Source organism: Polypterus senegalus, chromosome 5, assembly GCF_016835505.1.
Source record: "Polypterus senegalus isolate Bchr_013 chromosome 5, ASM1683550v1, whole genome shotgun sequence".
Classification (NCBI taxonomy): Eukaryota; Metazoa; Chordata; class Cladistia; order Polypteriformes; family Polypteridae; genus Polypterus; species Polypterus senegalus.
In genome coordinates, this window is record NC_053158.1 from 21,505,809 (window position 1) to 21,532,381 (window position 26,573).

General features: G+C 39.2%; 1 protein-coding gene across 1 annotated transcript in view; it reads left to right on the top strand.

Moving 5' to 3' along the window:
* Nucleotides 1-12,333: 12,333 nt before the first annotated feature.
* sema5a (sema domain, seven thrombospondin repeats (type 1 and type 1-like), transmembrane domain (TM) and short cytoplasmic domain, (semaphorin) 5A) overlaps nucleotides 12,334-26,573 on the top strand; it is a 788,567-nt gene continuing 774,327 nt past the window's right edge. The window contains exon 1 of the mRNA XM_039754371.1: nucleotides 12,334-12,604. The gene's annotated coding sequence lies outside the window, so the exon portion shown is untranslated. The remainder of the gene's footprint in view (nucleotides 12,605-26,573) is intronic.

Below are 26,573 nucleotides of genomic sequence, written 5' to 3' on the forward strand. Positions count from 1 at the left end.
AAAAGATGTGGTGAGGCAGCCTTTTGCTGTTATGCACCTAAAAGCCAAAATACTTTACCAATAGAAATTCACCAGGCTAATACTGTGGAAAATTAAAAAAAAAAAAAACAGTTAGGCTAGGTGGAAGGCCCAGTGGGGGCCTGGGTGCTCTTTTAGCCTTGGAACCCCTGCAGATTTTGTTTTTTCTCCAGACTAACTGGATTTTTTTTTTGTTTTTGGCTTTTTGTTTTTTTCTGTCCTTCCAGCCATTTGGCCTTATCTTTTTTGTTTTTACTTAATTCTTTAATATTATTGCCTAATCGTGGTTGTTTTTCTTTTATTGTAACTTTCTCTGTCATCTTGTAAAGCACTTTGAGCTACATTGTGGTATGAAAATGTGCTGTAGTGTATAAATAAATGTTGTTGTAGTTATTCACACACATCTTTGGGATGTTTGAAGAAAAATGGAATATCCAGAGAACAATCCATGCAGCAACGGGGAAACATGAAAACTCTGAACAAATAGTAAGACAGCATTTGTACCTGGACTTCTGGAAAAGTGAGATAGTAGTGATAACTACACTATCCCTCGACATACATTATAACAGTTTTATAAAAACAGTCTAACTATGTAGGGAGATAAATCATATCAGTGATAGCTGGGTAAAAGTACAAAAAAAACATTGGTATGACACAAAATGTCCTTGAACAATTTTCTACTTTCTGGGACTTAAATAAAAAAAAACATATTCCATGTTCAGAAATTTAGTAGATTTCCTAAGTGTTTATTTTTGCTTTGTGAAATCGTTTACTGCTCTCATGGGGTAGCCAATAAATGGCGCCTGACATCTCCTATCAGACGATTATTAGATTATTCCTTGTTATTGGGTTAAAGAACAAATAGTGGTTTCCTATTTCAAAGCATACTTCTTTTTGCAGTATCTATTGTTTGATGAAATATTCAATAACAACTTTTTCCCTCCAGAATAACACAATCGAGTTATCTGTTATATCTGGACTTGAAAATCATGTAAGCATCTAACATATATTTTAACCAACTGAAGTCAGTCTGCTTTGTATTTTTGTTAACTTTGTTGTTTCCTTGAAGGAGGAAAGTTTAATGATCCTCCTTTCTTTTTTATTACACAATAAAGCACAATTAATCTAATACACCACATTACTTCAATTTAAGATCCCCTCAAACTAAAGATGTATCCCCCCCTAGCATAAACAGATTTTGAGTAAAAAGAATGACTGGTATACAAGAATTACAAATAACCAGTATGTTGAGTCCATTTTTTTTTCTTTCGTAAAAATACTTCACTTGACATGGCATATGCACCACATCACTTCCCCCTTCACAAGCTCGCTCTCGCATACTGAATCACATTCGCCTTCAAGGCTGGTTATTATATGACGCAGCCATTGAGGGCCGCATGGCTAAAATGACATCAGACTGTCATGTGGATGCAGCATAGTGCGTCCAAAGTGGCGAATTTCAAGGACAAGCTGGTTAAGGCTGGTTTATACTTGATGAAGGCTGTGCGGCCAAAATGACATCAGACACCCAGGCATTGCCTACACATGCAGCTAAACAAATTCAGATGGGTTTTCACCGTGTGCTGTGCATGAAATTTTTTTCTGCTTACAGATGCTTACATTACAGATGCAGCACAATGTATCCAAAAGTGAGAATTTGGATGAGAGGCTGCTTATATGGGCACCAGAATGATGAATGAGAGGCTGAATATGACATATGAGGTCATCAAAGTACAAGATAGATCCTCTGCTATGACACTTTAAGTTATGCAACATTGACCAAAAACTGTGCCCTACTGACTAGGAAACAATCAATGGACCGCAGCAAGTAGGAATGCGTTTTGGTCTGTGACAACACACTCGTTTTGTGTGTCAGCTTCATGCAGTAGTATTTACAAGCCCTTATGTTGGTGCCAGAAGATGATTCAAGGGCTGAATATGATGTAACAGGTCATCAAATGCATTGGAAGACATACAACAATACCTCAATTGCATCCCTTCATCATGCAGGTCACCCAATCAGAGGAATATTAAACTCATCCTGCCCTTCATCAGTTTTAGTCAATGAGTCTAACAATCCACTTTCTCCTTTTTTATCCTGTTAAAGTAAGTAATAGCAGGCATAACTCTTCTTCCATCAGCAGAGTCTCAGTTCCACTGCTGTGACATTGTTAGCTATGTGCCTCTGACCATACACTGTCACTTACTGACTAGGAGAGTATCAATGTGCCAATCGCAGAGGCTGCAACAAGTATGAATGAGTCTTGGCCATTAACTGCATTGAAGTCTGTGCATTGGCTTCATGCTGTAAGTATAGCTCTCACAACCTCACACATATGCACTAAATTGCTTTTTTTTTCACAAGCTCGCAACAGCTTTTTTCCTGTATTTGTTTAGCTGTGATTTTAATTGACGTGACAATGGAAAACCTTGAATAAGGCAAACCCTGATTTTAAGTTTTGAAAGATATGGAGTAAAGTTGCAACTCAAAATTAGAAGCAATATGGTATATCAAGCCATGGAAAAGTCTATTTGTTTAGGCAGTATAAAAAATCCTCATAGTTTGGAATGTTTACTTTTATTTTTTTTCTGTGAAATGAGAGTGTATCTATTCAAAAATGTAAAAACTAAGGGAATACCAAAAGATCCCGGTCTTTGTTTTTTAAAAGAAACTCAAAGAAAAGATCTCCGTCATCACTTGTTAACACAGTACATTTGTGTTTTCCTGAATGTTGTAATCTGTCTTTGTAAGCAAGATTGGCCATCATAGTGGTTGTTTAAGAAATTACTCACAACACTTTTCTAAATTAAGGATGCAATTTAAATTTTATTTTAACACAGCTATGTAAATGGTCCATCCATCTTTTCAATTTAACTACCCCATTTATTGTCACAATGAACCAATGTATATTCTGAGTATGTAGAAGGCAAAGTAGAAACCAACCTAGGAAGGGATGCAGTTCTTTCACAAGATGGACTTACACACCTATTCTTACTCATTCAGGATTTAGAATTAAAAGCACATTTACTTTGTATGTGGTAGAAAACCTAGAAGCAAAAAGAAAAAAAGGCCAACACAGGAAAAAGGTGCAAATTCACATGTACTCAGGCTTGCATTTAAATTTAGAACTCACAATTATGAAAAGTTTCCATAATAAAATAAAGCCTCTGTTTTTTAAATAACTGTTACTTCAAGAGAAGAGCAGAGAAATTATTTACACATGTTCCACTTAACAGTAGTTCTTTCTTCCTTTAGATGTAAGTAAGAAGTAAGACACTTTTGTGATGTCCTCAGGTCTTCAAAATTGTCTTCTGAAGTACTGAACAAGTTTATCTTTCAGATAATGGTGTTTTGTTTCCAAATGCGCTTTAGTTTTGACGGCTTCATGCTTTCACATGCTAACACCTCACTGCGCAAAACACACTGAGGTTTATGTCCTCCTTTGTCATCAATATAAAAAAGCAATATCTAATATATTCTGCGTCGTACCTGTGTTTCGCCATACTCAATTAGCATATGCAAACAAAGTTTGCTGGTCTTCTTCTATGGTGTGAAACAGCAGTTGTCAACTTGCATTACCGGGCATTATCGCCACCTACTGTTAAGGATTGTGAACAGATGTCATTTTTCTTAACATTTTTTTTCCCAGGCAAAAGGCCCACAACCCACTGAAATCAAGTTTTGCAACCCAATTTCGGGCCGCGACCCACCAGTTGAGAATCATTGCTCTAGTGTGCCTCTTTCTCTTACATGATTTGGCTCAAAAACTAATCAGCACGTCGTCATCTTGTAACAGGCTTGAGTTTAGAGTTTGGTATTTTTTTGGTCAAGCCATTTTAGCTCTAGACTGTCCTCAAGAAACTGTGACACACAAATACACACACATAGACAGACAGACACACACCCATTATCAAGATATCATTGTTTTCGGAATCAGAGGACTCTAAAGCGTCAAGATCCATTGAAAACTGAAGAACAAAATTTTTGATGAATCTAAAGCAGTAGTCTCCAACTCTAGTCCTGGAGAGCTACTGTGGCTGCAGGTTTTCATTCTAACCTTTTTCTTAATTAGTGACCAGATTTTGCTGCTAATTAGCTCTTTACCTTAATTTTAATTTAACTATTTCTTTTTTCCTTAATTAGCAACCAAACAATATTAATGCACAAAAAGTGCCAACACATAAACAACAACTTGCATCCATCTCACAATAAATGAAAATAAAGAAAGGTGAAGGCCTCAGTAATGTTCATCTGCTCAGGTCCACAAAACATTTTGAAACCGCTCTTAAAAAAGAAAACCAACAGTTTTAGAAATGTCTGCCATGGCAGAATGAGTGCCATGGAATTAAATAACGGGTTTAATTTGCAATGAGAATTGGCTTCAAGTTAAGAAACTGAATGAAGGCTGGAGTTTGAGGCCACATCTTAGTTGGTCATCTGTTGGCTCACTTCACATCAAATTTACGTTTAGGTGCCGTTTAAAGAAAAAAGAATCAATTCAGCGGTCAGAGTCTCAAGAAAAGTCAATTAAAATAAAGGGAGTTAATTAGCAGCAAAAACTGGCCACTAATTAAGAAAAGAGTTACAATAAAACCTGCAACCACAGTAGCTCTCCAGGGGCCTCATGTATAAACGGTGTGTATGCACAGAAATGTTGCGTAAGAACTTTTCCACGTTCAAATCGCGATGTATAAAACCTACACTTGGCGTAAAGCTTTTCCACGGTACCTCATGCGTTGTTGTACGCAAGTTCTCCGCTCGGTTTTGCAGACTGGCGGCACCCAGCGTCAAAGCAATGCTACTTTTCCTGTGTGGTTACTCATTATTTTCCTGACGTGGCTTTATAAATACACTGAAACTAACCGCATATTGTAATTAACTTGTAACAATATAATGGTCGGTATACAGTTTCATGGACACGCTGTCTCAGCCATTGCAAAACGTTTTAAAGCCTTTCCTGTACAGACCTCGCGGTTCAGAAAGTTTCATCCAAAGAACTTTAAATGCACTTAATCTACAATCACCCCACTGTAAACTTGCACTACAGTTATAATATCGCACAACCTGAGCCACTTTATAAAGCGCGTATTTACATATGATGACGATATCATTTTTAAGGTGAAATGCAGCAAAATATGTTTATTAAATTATACAGATAAAACTTTAACTACATTTAAATAATCTATATTCTTCACTGGGAGTGTCGTTAAGGATAGAATAATTAAACATGTACTACGAAGATATTTCAATGTTCCTTAAACGTTTTGAAGAATCGGCGCTAAGCTTACTGATGGCTTAACGTCTATTACAGAGCTGATTGTGTGGCGATCGGTTACTTGGGGAAAGAAAAGCACTGACTGCAGTAATGGCTACGCTAATATATATTGAATATAAAGCAGAAAGAGAAAATAACAACACAGCTAAAAACGCAGCAACAAATTTCGGCGAAAGTTAAATGCTTGTGTCATGAGCACGAGGCGGCTATGCAGTGTCTGCAACGGATGTGACCATCCACCGTGCATAAGACACCTTACTGAAATTGGTGGGCGAAGGAGCCACCGATTCTTCCTCTGCCCAGTGCCACCACAAGCCTAGAGCCGCCCCGAGTACTGCTGCAATAAACGATTTAGTCGAAGTGAAACCCATGTTTAATAACGTGCTTTAACTCCTATCATCATGAAAATGATATCACGTATACATCTCAGTATTTTAGATATTCAGAGAGCTGTAATATCACGAATGTAATGGATTCTGTGTCCAGTTGGAGAAAGAGAGCCAGTTTAAGAAGCAAGTAGTGATTCACACATATAGAGCACATAGAAAATCAAATAAAACAAATCATTTAACGTGCTACTTTAATTACAATGTGATTTGAGAAACTGGTTAATTAAACGATTTTAAGATGAAGTTTATGATGTTCTACTTTAATGACAAAATAAACTACGTGATTAAAGTGGAAATGTCGAGAATGAAGTTGACATTTCGTGCTTTTTCCCCACTGTGTGCCTTTTTTCTCTGTACCCTAATAAGCTTTCATATGACACTCAGACAGTGGGCTACAACTCGGCTTTTCACGGCGACTTTGATATGTGACTTCTTTTCTATTTCCGGCACTGTGCGACTTTGTGAATGTGAGCTTTCAAGTTTCTCCAACACGCTATGTCACTCAATCAACTTCCTTTTGTTGATTATACTACGGTTTATTTGAACACATAGTATTTTTTTCCTTTGCCTCCACTTGGTATTCACTGAAATTCTTATATTTTCCCCCGTGCTTTTCCCATTGTCTTTTCACAGAAGGCTGAGTTTAAGGGTGATTTATATTGATTTGCATATTCAAAGAGGCGTAATTCTGGGAGGAGTTGGGGCGTTACATAAAGTGCGTGCACAAGCGTTCGTTTTCACGCTGATCGGGATTTATGGAGCGGAAGAACGTGGAAGTTGGAGTACGCACAGATTCCTGCATCTGGATTTTTCTGTGCGTAAGCACATTTCGGCTTTTGTGCTTACGCCATGTTATAGTGCGAGTTCTATGCATGCCGTTATACATGATGCCCCAGGACTGGAGTTGGAGACCCCTGATCTAAAACTTTCGCTCCTCCCCCATAAACAATAGGTAATGGTTGGGGAAGGTGCAAAGCAAAAATCTGGGAAGAAGTCAAAAACCAGGCAAGGTATGAAGATCGATTAGTTAAAAGAGTCTGCTTTTATTTTTATTTATTTATTGTTTTTTTAATGATTTATCCACAGATCTGATAAAGCCTGGTGCATTACGCTTACATTTTATCCTGTCATGCTGATGAACTTGAGGTCACAAACTCGGAGGCCACGCTCCTAGAAATGCGGGACACGACCATATTGAAAGTTACAAAAAATGGTGTTTAATGCAGAAAATAGCACAAGGACCCTAAAAATTAGTCCTTATCATGATAACAATAAGGAGACCTGGGTGCTCCCTGTGTGGACTTTGCATGCTCTCCCTGTGTCCGTGTGTGTCTTCTCTCACAGTCCAAAGACTTGTATGTTAGAGTGGTGATGCTAAATTGAGCTCAGCATGTGTGTGTGTGTGTGTTTTTTCACCCTGTGATAGACCTGCACCCTGCCCAGGTGTTAATGCTTGTTGAGATCCTGCCCTGGGTATGGGGGTCTATATGGATAGAAGATGCCAAAAATATCCTTAACATATTAATAAAAAAAATTACTTTGCAACAAATGTTTTTTTTTTCTTTTTGTGTGTGTATCTAAATCTAATTTAAAAACTTGGCTTTATATTGCTATTGTATGAAATACATGATAATCAAAAATATTCTTAAATGCAAAGGTAAAGCTAATTTGCCTCATTGAAGTGTGTTGGGTCTACTTTATTTTACCAGAAGCTGACATAACTCAAGAAGTTAGTTGCAAATGGTTGTGCCCCTTTTTTCTGTTGATCTAAAGCATTACTTTTTTGAGTGATTGCTACATAACAAAATTTCCCAAAACTTATTTTTTAATGCTTAAAACATATTCATTTTGAATAAAGTCAACCAAAGGTAACTGGATAATGGCAATAGACCCTAGAAAACATCTGGATGAGTGGTGCTGTTAATTAGAACCACACCACCATTTATTTCTATGGCACATTTTCATTCAAACAATGCAGCTCAAAGTGCTTGACAAGATTAAGTAAAAAGGAAGTTAATATATAAAACATAAATATGATTAGGCAATAATATTTTACAGTATGTAACCATGAAAAAGGTAAGTTCAGATGGTCAAGAGGACAGAAAAAAAAACTGGGGTTCCAAGGCCAAAAAGACCACAAGCGCCCACTGGGCATTCTATCTAACATAAATGCATTTAAATCAGCCCTTGTGGTTTACAGGCTTAAAAGGGAAGAGTGTGATGATGGTCATCATGTGGACATCTAGTCATCCCGCCATTCAATCCATAAATACAGGAGGTACCATGGTATCTTGATCAGGTGGTGGTGGCACAGATCACTACCACAGAAGAACCGGAAAAGACAGCAGAGAATAGTAAAGATAGAAATTAGAAAATAGAATTGCAGAACCCAATAGAAAATGATAATTCAATGCCCATATAAACTAACAGGGATACAACTAAAACGTAGCTATGAAAAAGCCTTTTTAAAATAATGGGATTTAGAGGTTTTTTACAAAATTATTCTATAGTACTAGCCTGGCAAATTTCTATTGGTAAAGTATTCCAACTTTTAGGTGTATAACAGCAAAAGGCCGCCTCACCACTTCTTTCTAGGTTGGCTCTTGGAATCATAAGCAGACTTTTATTTGAAGTTCTAAGGTTACGACTTGGAGTGTAACGGGACAGACATTCCAAAATATCGGAGGGGGCGAGATTATTTAAAGCTTTCTAAACCATTAGTAGTATTTCAATGTCAATACTAAATGGTTGGGGTAACCAATGTAACGATGCTAAGACTGGTGAGATGTGCTAGGATTTTCTTTTTCTAGTTAAGATTCTTGCTGCAGTATTCTGCTCTGACTGTAACCGACTGATGTTTTTCTTAGGTAGTCCTGTAAGGAGTGCATTATAGTAATCTAATCAACTGAAAACAAAAGTGTGATCTAATTTTTCAGAGCCAGGTATAAGTTATGAGAGGTCTAACTTCAGCTATATTTCTTAAGTGAAAAAGTGCAAACCTAGTAATCTGATTAATATGTGATTTAAAATTTAGGTCAGAGTCAATAGTTGCCCCTAAATTCTTCTTCTTTTTAAATTCGTTTAAGTCTAAGGGATCAAGTTTATTTCTAATACCTTCACTATGTCTATATTTGCCAATAACCAAGATTTCTGTTTTCTCCTTATTTAGTTTGAGAAAGTTGCTGCTCATCCATTCAGAAATACAAGTAAGTCACAGGATCAGGGAGCCAAGAGTTTTACTTAACTTATTTGTTACAATGATTTACATTTGTTTGATGTCACACTAACACAATTAATTTATGTCGAAACAGCAATGAGAATATTTTCTTTCATGGAAGCATAATCTGTCTTAGAGACTTTTTAGGGACTTTTGTCATTACTCACTTATTTTACATTAGTCTTACTTGAAATTCTAATTCTAAAAACATGGTATTTCCATTTCCCCATTAGAAAGTTACCTTTAGTTGATTTAACTTAAGTTAAACTTAATGTAACTTTATTAAAATCAAGTTTTAAGTATATGACTTCACCATATTTGGTGATATATTGGACGGGACTGCCAATACTGATGCTCTGTGCAAGGGAGGACAGAGCTGACTATACTTCCTTAGAAGGTTGGCATCCTTCAACATCTGTAATAAGATGCTGCAGATGTTCTATCAGACAGTTGTGGCGAGCGCCCTCTTCTATGCGGTGGAGTGCTGGGGATGTAGCATAAAGAAGAGGGACGCCTCACACCTGGACAAACTGGTGATGAAGGCAGGCTCTATTGTAGGCATGGAGCTGGACAGTTTGACATCCGTGGCAGAGCGACGGGCGCTGAGCAGGCTCCTGTCAATCATGGAGAATCCACTGCATCCACTGAACAGGATCATCTCCAGACAGAGGAGCAACTTCAGCGACAGACTGCTGTCACCGTCCTGCTCCACTGACAGACTGAGGAGATCGTTCCTCCACCGCACTATGCGACTCTTCAATTCCACCTGGGTGGTTAAACGCTAACATTACTCAAAGTTATTGTCTGTCCGCTATACCTTCATTGTTATTACTCTTTAATTTAATATTGTTCTTTATCAGTATGCTGCTGCTGGATTATGTGAATTTCCCTTTGGGATTAATAAAGTATCTATCTATCTATTTGAATAAGATATGGTATTTCACATAAAGAGACGCTCCTTTTGTCGACAACGCATTCTGAGGGATCCCCAAACTTTTGTACACTTTGAAAAGACTTTAAGAAAAAAACTTTGTTTGTTTTCCAAATGCCGTGGGATTTGTTGGACTGTGCAAGTTGATTTATGGTACTTTTTTGGATACACGTTGCCCACCCTACATCAGAAAAGCATCTTTTTCTTGGTTTCTAATGCAACAGTGTTAGTAAAGTTAGAATTACATTAAAGTTGCCAGAACATAACTTATTCATCTTATGAGGTAATAAGTGAACCACTACACACTTAACCAAACATTTGCTTCTTTGCATTTATTAAATCAAACTACGTTCATTCATACGTAGTGAAATAAGGTTAAGTTGTATTGACTCAACTATCCTCAACTACAAAAAACAAACAATGTTTAATAAATATATGTAATTTAAGTGAAAGTTTAGTGAAAGGGATTCAGTTACTCTTTAATTCTACACAAAAGCATTCATTTAAATTACCTTAATTATATCATGGTTTCTGAACACAAAGTAACTGCATCATCTGAAAAAGAATGCTTCACTTTAAACTTTTCAAGCTAATTGTGCATGTGGAGCCACTGTCCATGACTGAATTACGTTAATTTAATAAATATATTTTTTTTTTTTGAATGAAAGCCATAGCTTGATAAAGAACCATGTCATTGGGATTCGTTGCATCTGAAGCTGGTTCTTTGGGCATTGAAGATGTTTCTCAATATGTGGAAAAATCAGAAATCTTTAATATATAGCATAGAATGGAGTGCAGGCTGGGTGGCGTGGGTAGAGAAGAGTGCCAGGAGTGATTTTTGACAGACGGGTATCAGCAAGAGTGAAAGGATGGTCGTCAGACCAGCTATGTTATATGGGCTGGAGATGGTGGCACTGACCAGAAAGCAGGAGATATAGCTGGAGGTAGCAGAGTTAAAGATGCTAAGATTTGCATTGGGTGTGGCGAGGATGGATAGGATTAGAAATGAGGATATTAGAGGGTGAGTTTAGGTTGGATGGTTGGGAGACAAAGTCAGAGAGGTGAGATTGCGTTGGATTAGACATGTACAGAGGAGAGATGCTGGGTATATTGGGAGAAAGATGCTAAGGATAGAGCTGCCAGGGAAGAGGAAAAGAGGAAGGTTTATGGATGTGGTGAGGGGACATGCAGGTGATATGTGTGAGAGAGCAAGAAGGAGAGGACAGAAAGATATGGAAGAAGATGATCCGCTGTGGCAACCACTAACGGAAGCAGCCAGAAGACAAAGAAGAAGAAGAAGATAGGTTACCTAACAGGGTACTGACAGATCAAGAAAACCTGAACTTAGCCGCTGTGATTGTATGCAGCAAAAGCACTTTTACAATCATGAAGCCATTAGTATTTTATAAATCTGCTATCCATGGTTATTCATGAGGACTGTTACCGATCTTAATAAATAAACGGTCTTTCTGGAACCTTCATATGAATGATTCTCCAGAGAACTAAATGGTTCACCTATGGCATCGCTGTGAAGAACCGGTCTGGCACCTTTATTTTTAAGAATGTACCAATTTTGAGTAAAGTCGGTTTAACTTAAAAAAAAAAAAAGGAAAAACAAAAAGTTTCGAAGTTGTAGTTAAGTTCTTAATAGCTTTAAAGACTAATCGCTGTCTAGTATACGGGCGCGAGCTGGACTGTTATGTGCATAAACATTCACGTGGGTACGGCATCGCGCAGCTGTAAATTTTAAATAACAGGATGTCTGCCTATCTTTGATAAAAATTAAAATTCATACATCGAAATGATATTCATTTTAAAAAATACTCTTGGCTGCAAGGGACTATTGAAATTTCCCTTTGTTCGCTGCGCGATGCCATCCTCACTCACTGGGTGAAATGCTCCACCATCCATTTTCTGGAGTTGCTACGTCCCTCATTTCTATATTGCCGATGCAGGAACAACTTTTGGAGGGGACGCCAAAGCATTGCATGCGCCACTATCCCAATGAATTTTAGTGGCTTTGCCAAGCAACCAAAATAGAAAAAAGGCATATGAATTGCGTTTTGTTATTTTAGTATCTTATGACAAACTTCCTTTATGACCATTTATTCTTTTCATGTTGCTTCTAACTTATTCTATCCGGCTACTGTTTTTTCAGCGTGTAGCATTTTTGAAAAGTCCGAAAGCTGCCACTTGCACCAGTAAATTGCATCGATATACCTTTGTGCCACGTCTTAGAGGAGATCGAAGCGATGCTGGAATGGACCATTTCTGTACGGCGCTTTGAGGAACTGAAAGCGCCGGCGGGGTGCAGTATAATATAATCTTGCGATTTAGAATTTTGTGAAAAATAGCACTTCAAAAAATAAATGTACTGTAAATGAAAACACAGTGAAAACCAAGTGTGTTCGATGTCTTCTTACCTGCATTCCAAAAGCGCAGTCGCTCGAGTTATTCAGCGATCTGGTCTCCCCCCCAGACGGTCGCGTCCATTGTCAGTAGTAAAGTGAGTGGCTGGACTCCTATTTCAAAGAGTAAGTGGAGATCCACAAATAGAGATATTGGCATCTGGATGGGGTGGCAGTTTGATAGTGAAAATACAAGGAGAGGCAAATCAAGACGCGCATTTACCTGAGGGTCACACTCCCGTAACTGGATTACTACAACTTTTCATTCAGCACGCTTGACATCGCCCGATCGCAGCCGGCTGCAACTTAGTGACTTGCAGCGTATTTCCATCTAGATGAACTGGGATAGCTGGGGACAACACTCTGTAAGTTGCACTGTTTTATGCGATCTTACCTTACTTTTATTTCCTCCAGTTTTTTTTTTTTTTTTTTAATAATGTGCTTTCATTCTGCACCTCAGAACTATAGCAGCTGTTTTTACATTCGTGGAACGCCGTAACTGTAGCTAGCTACAAATACAAATGTACTCCAGGGGGGACAAAAATGACCTCAAGCACTATAATGGCAAAGAATAAAAAAAATGTGTTTGGAAAAAGCGGTTATCAAAGCTGACCTCATCACCAGAAGAGTCAGCTGCATTGATTTCCCCAACAGAAACGATCGTGGCGCTTGTCAAATAGCTGCCCAGGTGTCTCCCATTAGAGAGCGCTTATTTGCCGACGGGCTCATAGATACTAAGTCCGCTTTAATTGTCATAAAAGATTTACGGAAACGTTCTGATTCATAAATAAATCTCCCTGTCCGTGTAATCATTAAACATGCCGATAGTTAATAATGTGTAATGTGTGCGATGTTAACATGTGATGTCTGGCATTTGAAAATAGTTGACTCGATCAGGACTCCCTGTGATGTGGGCTCACGACTGACTCCCCAGCTGCGTTTAGCTACTTAATATGACTGTATGCCAAGTAGTAGTAGTAATTAGTGGCAAGGATCTGGCCACATGGGGGTGCTGTCGGCGTTGTGATGTGCTTACCGCTGTGCGAGATTCTTTTCACACAGGATCCCTCGGTGATTTTCTACATTGTTTTGAACTTTCCTGCAGTGATTGTACTGTTATACAGGACAACTTGAGACCCTGGACTTTATCTATGATATATCTGTACAAACAGTACCCCGGGATGTGAAATTATAATGAAGAAAGCAAAAAGTTTGCCAAACCCAATATTACCTTTAATACAGGGTTACCTAGTTATAACACATTCTTCTTTAAAAAGCTTTCTTGGGAAAAGCAAACACAAAGTACCTGTACGAATGCACGGTTAGGTTCCCATGTATTTCTGGAGTTGCTAATTTGAGGCACAGAGGGGCAGAACAGAAAGTGAACAGCGGCGCGCTGCTGGAGGTCACTTGCCCTGCCGCCGGATATTTTTAGCAAACACAAAGAATCGTATATTTTACTTAGCCTGCTCCTTAAAAATGTATAAGTACTTTTGTTTTAAAGATAGTGAAATAATTTGTCACTAATCTCTGCTCAGCGCCGCTCATCTATAAAGTCTGACAAATAACGGATCGCACTAACTTTTTTTCGCCTGTAAAATCTGTTAATTAGACGGCGCTAAATTAACACGAAGTGTATTAAGAGAAAGATGATTATGTTGCTTGTAAAAAACAAAACAAAAACCCACACATCAGGAATTACAGTACATTACATGTCTGTTGCATCTGCGACTTTTCATTATCTGTTATTTCCTTTGTGTACAATTTAATATTAATCAGTCAAGCAGTATTAAGCAGTGACACCGCTGTTTTATATTACTAACATGACAGCCGCGCATGCTGATGCGCATAATCAAGTGAAAGATCACAATAATAAACGAACGCGGAAGTAATCAGAAATACAAATTATTATTATTATTATTTAATCAGAAATACAAATTATTATTATTATTATTTCTGTTTTCACATACTTTATTTCACTGAGTTACAGATATGTTTTGTGACTTAATTTATTTCTATGAATTGTACAGTCACATGCTTTGAGCCTTACACTTATTAATCGAGGTTAATATGGATTTAAAAAAAATCACATTTTGGGTAGCACACAAGCAAGTTAATTTAATCACTAGCATTTTATGATAAAGGTGACATACTAACTACACTGTATATGATAAATGTTTAGAGGACGCAAAAACCGTTATACCTTCACAAATTAGTCACGACTACTCGACCCGACGGCCCTTCTGTAATCTAATTTAAAACTCCACTAAAGATGCCTTCTGCTCTTCACCTGATCCACCTTTTCTGCCACCACTACTTCTATCGAACAGTTAATTCGCGCACGCGATTCCACGCGTTCTTGACGTCGCCGGTGGTGCAGACTGCATTTTGGCCACTCGGTGCTCGGCTCACGTCCCGGCTGAACTGCCCGCTGCATGGAGTTTTTAAGTAATCGCAGAAGCTCGCGACGGTCCCCATGGTAGGACTCGCGGATCATCCTTTAGTTTTAAAGTGTGCCGATGCGACTTTGTTTTGCGATGAACCCGAGACAAGCCGGGCAGCTTTCTTTCTTCTGCTAGAGGACAGTGCGCTGGCTCCCGCGGACTTTGGCCCAGTATGTGCCCTCAGGAAATGGGATGGAAGGAATGATCCTTTAATTATCCTTGCGGTATCCTATAATTAAAATGCTTAAAAGCGTAGGATTTCGTTTCTATTACATTGCGATGAGCATTTTAATAAAATTCAGGCATACATCCATTCGTTTTTAGGACTGCCATTATCCACAATATAAAAGTCGCAGGGTACTGAAGTCTCGCTCGGCACGCGTAAGTCAGGAAGCCGCACTGGACGGGCGCCAGTCGATCGCAGGGCACATTCTCATTAAAAGTGAATAGAATAAGGAGAAATACAGTGACACCATCTTGCCGAGTATTTAATCATTCATTCATTTATTGTCACATTACGGGATCGCAGAGTCCCGTTTATTCCGAGAGCATCGAGCGCCAGTCACTTCCTCGTGCCGATTTAACAAGTCATTTAACGTACTGTAGGAGGATTAAAAAGATAAAAACCTGAGGTGATTGGGGGAAAAAAGTAGAAAAAACCCGACACAAACTGTCATCAGGGTTTGAGTCCTGTGCCTTGCCTCCTTCTACAATCTTGTATGTCTTAAGTTCATTTTTTAAAATCATTGAAACAATTCGCTCTTTGCAACACAACACATGAATAGTTTTATATTCAACTGCTCCAGTTTTCTAAAAGCTGACAACCTAATGCGCTGTAAGGAAACTTTCGGGAAATCATTATCATTTGTGCCCGAATTTCTTTCTTCTGACTGGAATGCTACACGTAAGATAATAGATGTCAACAGCTTGAAATCCTGGTAGCTCTGACAGGAATGGTTAGGAAGTACTTCCCTCGGGGATTCATCCAGTGTACCAAATAGCAAAATACTTGAGGAAGTAAGACCTTATACTGAAGGTGTGCACTCTTCATTCCGTGCCATGCCATAAGTGCACTCTTAATATAATGGGTCCTGTGGTTCCTTGTATATCCATTACTTGAAAAAGAACCGTTTAACTCTATGAAAGGTTCACTGCATATGAAGTTGGTTCTTTGGGCTTTCAAAAGTCCAATATGTGGACAAAACCGAAATGTTTAGCTATCTAGCAGGATGTTAACAGATTAAGAAAACTTGAATTTAGGCTGTGTTATTGTGTGTAGCAAGAGTGCTTTTAAAACAAGCAGAAACTGGTATTTCACAAATCTGGTATCTTTTATTCATGGGAATTTATGTAACCTGTTACTGATCAAAATAAATCAAGGTTCTTTCTGGGACCTTAATACTAAAGGTTCAATTTGGGCGCCTTATGGCATTGCCCTGAAGAACCACTTTGGCACCTTTTTATGTTTTTAGAGTTGTAGGTATGAGTGAACCCCACAGAGTTCACTTCGCCTCAAGTTCAGTGAAATTGCAGAACTGTTTGAGAACTTTGCTTAACTCTATGAAATGCTTTGAAGTCCATGGGGAAACGGGAGCTGGGCTAGGTTTGAGTGGATTTTAATGTCCCAATGCACTTTTAAGTATCACTAAGGACTACGGAACTGTCAGACAACTATGCTGGACTGATCATTGTTTCTGAAAGTGTGACTTGAGATGTGAGTTAACAGGCTAATCACCTCACCACTGTCCCTCAAACAATAAAAAACATGGATGGAATAATAACCACAAAGAAACTAGAACAAATGTCCACATCCTGGCAATAAGTAAAGGTATCGCGACATTCTCAGAGTTCCAGTCTTTACAGCCACAGCATTGGATTGGCTTGTTCCATTTTTTTGAAGTCGCAGCTCCACACAGCTTGCATATCTTTTATGCTTCCAGTCTATCAGTGCGATGCTTCACAGTTTTTTTCCTTCCAACAAGAAGATAGACGTGTCCTGGAAATAGTAATAAATCTTTACTATTATTATTTATTATTATTATTGCTTTGTTCCCTCCCCCACCATAACCTATCGTCTATGGGAGAGGAGCAATAGCTTTAGATTCGGCAAAAATTTCAGTCTCCGGTTTTCAATGGACGTTGATGTTTTAGGATGTCATAACACTGAAAGCAACGATATCTTAATGATGGGTGTGCGTGCATCTGTGTGTCACAGTTTCTTAAAGACAGTCTAGAGCTAAAACGGCTGCACAGAAAAATACCAAACTTGAAACTTAAGCCTGTTATTAGAAGATGATTTGCTGATTAGTTTTTGACCCAAATCGTGCATGAGAAAGAGGTGCTCTAGAGGAACACTCAAATACTGTAATTCTGCAATTAATTATGAATTCTTCTTGTCAGTTACTATTATACTGACCTATTTTATGAACAGAGCGATCAGGTTCAGATTGGTAAATAAGTACAGAGATGTTAGAATAGTTTGGGTAACTTGGCTCCTAGGGCGCAAAGCCTACAGACGCTCACGTCAATATTTTTTAATTTTTTTTTTTTTTATTTATTCTTATTTCAAAGGGTCTCATGTGTTTTCTGACTCTGGGAGTGGTCAGGAAGAAGAGTCAGACTCCTTTATGGGTTGTTTTCACTTGCTGCCATGTAGGTAATTAGCATGCCAGCCTAATACATGCACAATTACCCATACAGCACAGTAGCTACCACTGCATGGCATTTCTAATAGGCGCCTAAAAGACTGGCCATGCCTTGAAGTGACTGTCACTGCCCGATCTGCGATACATAGTGAGGTGTATAACGTCCTTAACCCAACATTGAAGACTAAAGGTAAAATGAGTCAAAGCAGAACAACAAAGTATCTTTAGAATATTCTCATTTTGGTCAGCTAAAGTACCCTTCAAATGAAAATGTGTAGTGACATACATAATTTATTCTGTCCTTCAGATGAGACGTAAAACCAAGGTCCTGACATTTAAAGATCAATGGTCATCCTTTATAAGAGTAGGGTGTACCACGATGTCCTGTCTAAACTCTTCACTGTGGCCTGGTTGTTCTGGCCCCCTAATTATCCCATCTCTGAATGTCTAACTGTTTCTCATCTTTTCACCACCTAACAGTTAATGTGTGGTGAGTGTACTGGTGCAAAATGGCTGCCTTTGCATCACCCAGGTAGACGCTGCACATTAGTGGTGGTTGAAGTGGCTTCCCATTCTCTATGTAAAGTTCGTTGAGTTATCTTGAAAAGCACTATATAAATGTGACAAATTATTATAACTCATGCAAGCGCAAAGCAGATCAGGCAGTGCTGTTAAGTGTGAAGTGGAGTTCGTTTACAGTCTGCATGCTTGAAAGTTCTTCACATGCGTGGCACAGATCGAGTAATGACATCCCCATCCAACAAGTCTGCTGCAACTCTGTGATGTCACTCTGGCCTTGAAAAGCATCAAGGTGCGCAGGAAAATAATGTTTGCTTTAGCTGACCACTCATCAGATTTTCAAGAAATAATTTAGTGAACAACCAGTGAATCCAGCAATTTCACTGCAAAAAACGTTTTGGTGAACTTTGCCAATCAACCCTAGTCATAAGTAGTAACGGCCATTTGGGCAACATGACAGTTAATTGCTTTTCATCTTCTAGTAGTTCTGGTATACCACACATGCTCTGTGTTTGAGTCCCCTCAGAGGACTTTGGTGGCCGCCGTAGCCCAGTCTGTACTTAGTGATGTTGGCAGCGACTTTGTATGCGACAGGAGGCATAGATGTGTTCGCTCTCAACTTTTAAGGGTTAACACCCACAGGCAAAAGGAATGTGGTTTATTTTGTTCAAATAGGTTGCTTACTTGTCATCTACAAAACCGGGGGAGCTAAATTGGAAGCACTTTTAAATCAGTTACATTCAAAAGGTCAGAGCTATGTAGAGCTTACTTTAACAGCAATGTAGAATTAAAGCCAATGTCGCACTACACGACTTGACAACTACAGCTACTGATCTCATTGCCTGACTGTGTCATAGTGCGTGACTAGAAGTTGCAGGTTATGTCTAATTAGTCAACTGCATAATATCTTCCCAGTATTGTTTCACACTTCTGACATATCATGAAGTCAAAGATGGAGAAATGTCCTCAAATGTCTGATGAAGTAGAGTAGCTAGAGAGGCTTCTTGACGATATCCAAAATGTGTTGTGCTCACTGGAGTTTGGCAGTACTTGTCACTCCAAGACATTTTTGAAGTTGCTCAAACTCTCCACAGAATCGTCTCCAACGTAGATGTGGTCAGCGCCTTCTGCTTTCTAAAGTCTATGAGCAGCACCTTGATTTTGCTGGCATTAAGAGAGAGATTACGGTCCTGGCAAGACTTTGTCAGTAGGTAAGCCTTTCCCCTGTAAGCTGTCCCATCATTGTGGATGATCAGGCCACATATTAACAATGTCCCTAGATGGTGGACAGGCTGCCCACCTCCGTCAGTGTATTTAATAAGCTCTTGAAAACCCATCTGTTCTGCGAATGTTTGTCTATCTGTCTAAATAACGGGGGAAAAAAAAAACTTTGTTCTGTGATATTTTATATTGTTAGTTCATTTGTTGTTAGACTGTTTAATTGCTTTATTGATTGTAGTCCATAATCATACTGTATATTTAATATTTATTAGCCGTTCCCCATGAAGGCGCGAACATAGTAGTGAAACAGAACAAACTTTAAAAATCAATAAACAAACAGGTATCACTAGCTAAGCGGAGGCAAGATACACTCCAAAACGTGGTGAGGGGTAGAGCGATTCGAATGTAAGCTGACGTGTGAGTGGGGCTCTCCACTCCTGACATCACACTGCCCATCCTTATCTCGGATTAGAACAAATTAATAACTCCTACAAGCAAACTATGATATTTAGTGTGGTGACAGAAGTCGCAAAATCAACCGGAATGTTCATGCAAATTATAGAAAAAACCTGATCTAAATCCGTTAAGTAGTTCTGTTGTGAAAAGCGGACAGACATACAGACAGACAGACAGATGTTGGATTTTATATAGAGAGAGATTAGAGTACTTCTTTTTTTTTTTCTTCTTCTTCTTCTTCTTTTGGCTGCTCCCATTAGGGGTTGCCACAGCAGATCATCTGTCCACATATGGATTTGGCAAAATTTTACGCCAGATGCCCTTCCTGACATAACCCTCCCCATTTATCCGGGTTTGGGACTGGCACGAAGAAACACACTGGTTTGTGCATCCTCTGTGGCTGGGTTCGAGTACTTCTTTTTCACTTGTGGAAATTAACTTTTGTCACAAATCGTGACACTTGCTGAACAAACAGGGCCTAGGTTAATATTACTCGATTATGTTTAACTCTTTTGTAAGTCGATTGGGATAGAAGCGTTTGCAAATGTAAATGGAATTGGAGCAGAGCTCGGCCACACAGTCAGAGATGAACCAGGAGTACAGAAATGGGCTGAGCACTCTACCCTGTGCAGTGCCTCAATGTGGCCAGCGTCATACTTCCAATCTATGCACGCTGAGGTTTGCCAATTAGGATGTCCAAAATCAAGTTGGAGAGAGTTGCACTAAGTTGTACGTTGAGTGGTTTGGTGATCTGCTGTGACGTAATCTACACCATGTAATAGTAAACACTGTTTGACCATAGGATCCTTATCTACAGTTTAACAAGGTCTTAACCAAAAGGTTTTCTTTGTGGTTGGTAGTAATCAGTGAGTAATAGGTGCCAGCCCTTTTAGCTCCTATTCTAAAGTGTTATCAAGATATCATTAATTGGTATAAAGAAACTCCAGTTTAATGTCAATTTGCTAATTCTTGCACTGCATTTGTGTCATACAGACTTGTCCTCAAATTGAAAAATAATAAAAAAAAACCTCATAAGCTGCACTTCTTTATTTCACATGAAGTAGTTTGAAAAACAGTGTCAATATGTTTCAAAGGCAATGCATACTATTATCATAGAAATAACACATTCCCAGTTATCATTCCAAAATGGAAAAGAGAATTACAGTAATAGTTAAATCCTATTATGGGCGGCACGGTGGTGCAGTGGTAGCGCTGCTGCCTCGCAGTAAAGAGACCTGGGTTTGCTTCTCGGGTCCTCCCTGCGTGGAGTTTGCATGTTCTCGCATGTGTCTGTGTGGGTTTTCTCTGGGTGCTCCAGTTTCCTCCCACAGTCCAAAGACAGGATTGACTCCAGCAGACCCCGTGACCCTGTTTTAGGTTATCGCGGGTTGGACAATGACTGACTGACTGACTAAATGCTATTAGCTGGTGATGTGGAGATGGACTATGATGGACTCTAAATAGTTATGGACTCTGTGTGTCGTATATCTTATGCACATATTGATTAGACTCATCATGCAATTGTGATCAAAGCATGTGCTTGAGGAACACTGGACAGTTTAGGGTTAATTGTACTTAGTCTAGCAATTACTCTTGTAATTACTCTGTTATATTGCTTGCATTACCACATGACCAGCTAGACTGCTGAAGAAGGGGTTGTGGGCTGAAGGTATAAAAGCATGAGGTAGGTCCTGTGAGACTGTTGTCATGGGTAAAACATGGACAAATGAAAAATTTGATTAGAAAGGTAGAACCTGGACAGGATAGTTCAAGGAGCTACAGGCCATCATAGTAATGGTGTCAACCCCTACCTTTCAGCACCTCTTTGGCCCAAAAATGGCACATAAAAGTGTGAAAAGAATATACTGTAAATACCAGGACATATTGATGGTCATGGTTCTACCATTGCAGAGGCCCATCCAGTAAGACTGCATAACACAAGAAGACCCCACAGTATCGTCTGAGCACTGAACACTTTGGGTGTCTAACCTTCAATAAGAAGTACTGCTATCCATCCAGGTTGTATTTGGGGTAAATGCCACACTCATACACAATAGTTTTGCTTCAGCTTTAGGCACATTTGAAACTAGGGACATTTCTGGTTATGACTTATGATTACTGAATAGAACGGGGTATCTGTTCCACTGCTTGATTGCTGTGCACTCTGTTTACTGCCTCTGAGTAAGTTCATGATGAACAACGCGTGCAGTCAATCCTGGTTTGGTCTGTTTGTGATCGCTGTCAGTCAAGTCTACTGGACATAATAGCTTGACACTTGAGGAGAGACAGAGATTAGGAACACACGCTGATCGAGCACATTGACGCACCCACCACATGACAAACCAACTCGGGATCCCAGATTAGAACAAGAATGCAGCCAATGCGACGGGTGACACCACAGCACCACACTAGTTCAGGTGGAGTGGAATAGTGTGAGGTTTTTTTATGGTGGCTGGAGTGCCAATTCTGCCACCAACCCCCAGGTTTTTCCCCTGCAGGTTGGTGGGCCTGAATGCAGGGCTGGAAGCAGATTAGCGTCATACCCAGGACAGCCTGACACCTGACTAATAGAAAATGAAAAGAGGTTAAATTGGGTGTATTATAGGGGAAGCGGGTTCCTTCTGGAACACCCCATAACAAAACAGCTGGAAAGTAGGAATATTTCGAGTATTGTTTGAATTTAGGCATTTGTTGCTCAAAGCAATAAATGAATTAATAGAGTGGTGAGTGAGAAAACTGAACAGAGCTAACTGGGCCGGCTGCCTCTACCTGTTAACCTGAATATGATCTCTTTCTTCTAATTCTCTGATTCTTTCTTTACTTTCATGGCTGACTAAGTCTTGCTGGTCCTTTACAAAGAAATTCCACCCTTTTTCACTGCTGCAGCAGTCAAAAGATGCACCATTAGGTATGTGAGGGTTATCCAACCTTGTTATTCAGTGAGATGCAGAAAGTGTTTCCTACAGACAGGGAAGGCAGCTGGCTTGACTTCTTCTTCTTACAGAAACGTCACTCTTTTCATGCGTCTGTGATGCCTGCTTAAGCACCAGAATTAAAATGAGTCGATCAGGCTCACTTCCCTTGGTTTAAACTGGCTGTGGAGCGTTATGTGGGTATGGCTTCCGTTCCAGCAAAAGGTTTTTATTTATTTATTTTTATTATTTCTTAAGAGGGTTAAGGCAAAGAATGGCAATTAGAAATGTGTTTATAATGTCACTTTATGGAAGAGTAATGACAAATCCCTTCAGGCGATAAATTGCTTTGTATGCCACTCAGCTTATAATTGCTTGCTGAAGTATTCTTGTTTAAACAAACGCTCACAATTAGAATCGGATCATCCCATTAGCAGTTGTGAATCGGAGTTCAAATTCCTCATAACAGATTTTATTTGATCAGTGCTGTTTATTTATCTGTGTCACTGATACAAGCACAATTTTCAGCAGACCCTGAGATGCAGCCAGTAGATAAACACAGTGCGTGCTGCTACAGTAGGTGCTGTCTGCCAGGAGCTATAAAAATGGGAAAAGAGCTTTTCTGGGCTGGTGCTCGTGTACACAATCAATGCTGATAATCAGCCAGTGAATGGCATGAGTAATCTTAATGAGGGATATAAAGTCGAGGGCCGCCATTTACTGCCTGCTACTCAGCTGGCCTTTATTGATGTGCAGTGGCTCGGCTTGACTTCATCATTTTCAGAACTGCATTGGCAAAACATTATAACTGCCACTGGAGGAGGCCCATCCAGGAAGATGAATCTGTGTATTTCACAGGCTGTCACAATTCTAAAGTGAAGCTTCAAGAGTTTGTTCTTATCCCACTTTCAGTCATTTTCACAAAAGGCAACACCTGAAAACACAAACATATCTTTACATTTTCACTTTTTCCAACTATTCTAAGCAGGGAAAGTAAGTTGGATAAATGTGATTTAAAAAGTAGAAGTGCAAAAATCATCTAGTTTATATACTTACTGAGTAAATTCTTAGGAACGTGATTAGGGTTGCCAGACGTCCCTTATATACGGGACATGTCCCATATTTGATCATTTTGTCCCCTGTCCCGTACTGACCTTTCAGGGACACCCAAATGTCCCGTATTTAGTTCATTTTCAAATTTCTGAATAAAAATATATTTTTACTACTTTCTTACAGTACTTCGTTGTAACTTTACAAGTAATTATACTTTCTTTTCTCAGATTCTCTTGATGAAAATAACCCAAATGTACCGAGGAAACTAGTGTTTGCTGCCTGTCTGCAACTTGTTCAGTTCTTATGGCTGGCTGAGGACAGCAACACTGTCCCCATTTTGCTCTGCAGTTCTGTATCAGCATTGCAACATAAGGTGTCAACAAAGTGTGTTGTTACTACTTGCCACGGCCCACTTTTTTTCTAACTGTCTGTATTAAATAATAATATTTCTCTGTTGTCCGTATTAAATAAATATTTTCAAATAATTTCATTTTTGTTTTCCTCGTAATCCATTAAAATCCTTGCTTTAGGCTTTTAACTTATGTCTCTACTTTTATATAATATATTGGTCTGGGTGTGTAGGAGGCATGTATAAATTTATATACATATATATTGTGGTCCCCGGCCGGGATGCCCAGGAGGACCGGAGGAGGGCTTATGCCTCCTCCAGCCCGCGAGGGGGCATCCGCCCTGGTTATGTTGGGGGCCTCGGATGAAGGGCTTGGAAGCCCAGCCCTGTAGGGACCCGTGGCCGCCCCAGTGCCTAAATATTCCGGTAAGACGACAGGGGACACCCGGACGGCTTCCGGATGCGCAGCTGGTACTTCCTCCACACTGGGGTGTGGCCATAAACGAATGCCGGGAAGCAGCAGGAGCCATCCGGGTTCCCATTTAAGGGGCCGCCTCCCTCCAGTCATTGGTGAATGTCGGGTGGAAGAGGACAGAGCTGGAGAGAGGACGGGAGGTGGCCAAGAGAGAGGCACAGAGACTGTGAGGCCTGGACATTTTGGGGGAACGGTGCTGGAGGCACTGGGAAGTGCACTGATTTAAATATTGTAAATAAAAGTGTTTGTGGGTGAACTTACGATGTCCGTCTGCCTGTGTCCTGGTCCCAGTTCACTATATATATATATATATATATATATATATATATATATATATATATATATATATATATATATATATATATATATATATATATATATATATATATATACTGTGATAGAGAGAGAGAGAGTCCAATAAGCTAAATGTAATCTATTATTCAATGTTCTATATAAGAATAAAATGTGAAAGCTTCCCTTTGTAAATACTTTTTATAGGCACTGTGCAGATTACAGGGCCACACTGAGGCAACACCCTGGATCTTGCACGCCAATACCACCACACCACAATATTTACAAACAACAATACCCTGCTTGCTACTCCAAAAACTGCTGCCCTGCATCTTCCACACACCCGCCTTTTTCGTCTGCTTCAAATCTTTCCCTTTTCTGCATGTCACTCCCACTCTGAGTTTTCCCTTAGCAGAAAGTGATCATTTTTTTATTCTTAGGGTCACATAATAAGTCAGGGAAACTGCAATGACTGCCAGATAATAAGGAACCCTTGTGACCCTTATCGTTGCATCAATAAAAGTCTTTTGTGCTAACACTTCCAGGCTTCATTCACTCATAATAGGTCACAGTGGGGAAAGGCCATGGAACTCATTTCTGTAATTTCTGGTTGTGCCCTCTGAATGGGACCCACAAGGAACACAAATAAGGTTGACATCAATTAAAAATTGTGATTACGTGTAGAGAAGAAAACAAGGGTAGACTTTGATGGCATCTTTTCATTAAAACATCTAGTAATAGAAAAACTGGTACAGCTTTTAGAATAGGAACATTTATTAGTTAGTTACTGCTACGAAACACATTTTTATGCCATCAGAAGTTACAACAAACTTTGAAACGTGACTGGAAAGGGTAACTTGCAATTCATTTTATTAATATTCAGTATTTAGCATATATGAAGATTAGGTAGCACAAGGATGGAGTGGTTAAGCTATACAGCCTGACAGCACTAGTGGCAGAAGTTCAGTTTCCAGTCTGGTCAATTTCTGTGTATGGTTGGCATGTTTTCATCATGTCCAAATACTTTTATTTTTCTTTATTTCTCTTTACCTCCAACTTCTGAAGACTTACCGATTAAATTGAATTAATAAATACAGTATACATTTATTGAGGAAATTATTATGAATACCTGTACACCAGCTTATCCATTAAATTTGGCAAACTGTTTCAGTGCAACTGGACATTTTGCTGTAAACTTTCCTGTGAGGTAATTGAATCATTATTTTTATGACAACTTTCACTGTTCAGACAAATTCAAATGTCTTCAGGTACATTTTGATATTCTGGCGTATTTTTACAATGCAATTATCTAATCAGCCAATCATGTGGCAGCAGCTCAATGCATAAAATTCTGCTGACTCTTAGAATTTTAACACATAACAGTCTCAGATTTTATTTAAAATGGTGTCAAAAATAAAAAAACACCCAGTGAGCGGTGGTTCTGTGGATGGAAATACCTTGTTGATTAGAGAGGTTAGAGGAAGAAGGCTACAGTAATTGAGATGACCACTCTGTACAACTGTGGTGGGCAGAAAAAATTCTCAGAATGCACCCCAGAAATGGATGGACTACAACAGCAGAAGACTATGTCGTGTTCCATTCCTGTCAGCCACAAACAGAAAACTATAATGGGCAGAAGCTCACCAAAACTGGACAGCTGGAAAAATGTAGCCTGGTCTGATGAATCTCAATTTCTGCTGAGGCACACAGAGATGGCAGGTCAGAGGGTTCACGTCCAGTGGGATTCCAGTGTGACTAAATGTATATATATATATGTGTGTGTGTGTGCTTGTGAGCATGCTCTGTGTTGGATTTGAATCTCACCCAGTATTGAATGTTGCATTGCACATAATGATGGCTGTATTGGTATTGGCTTATGTGGAGGAAGCAGATTTACAGAAGGATGACTACCGTATATACTCGCGTATAAGTCGGGTCTTGAAACCCGAAAAATCGATCATAAAATCAG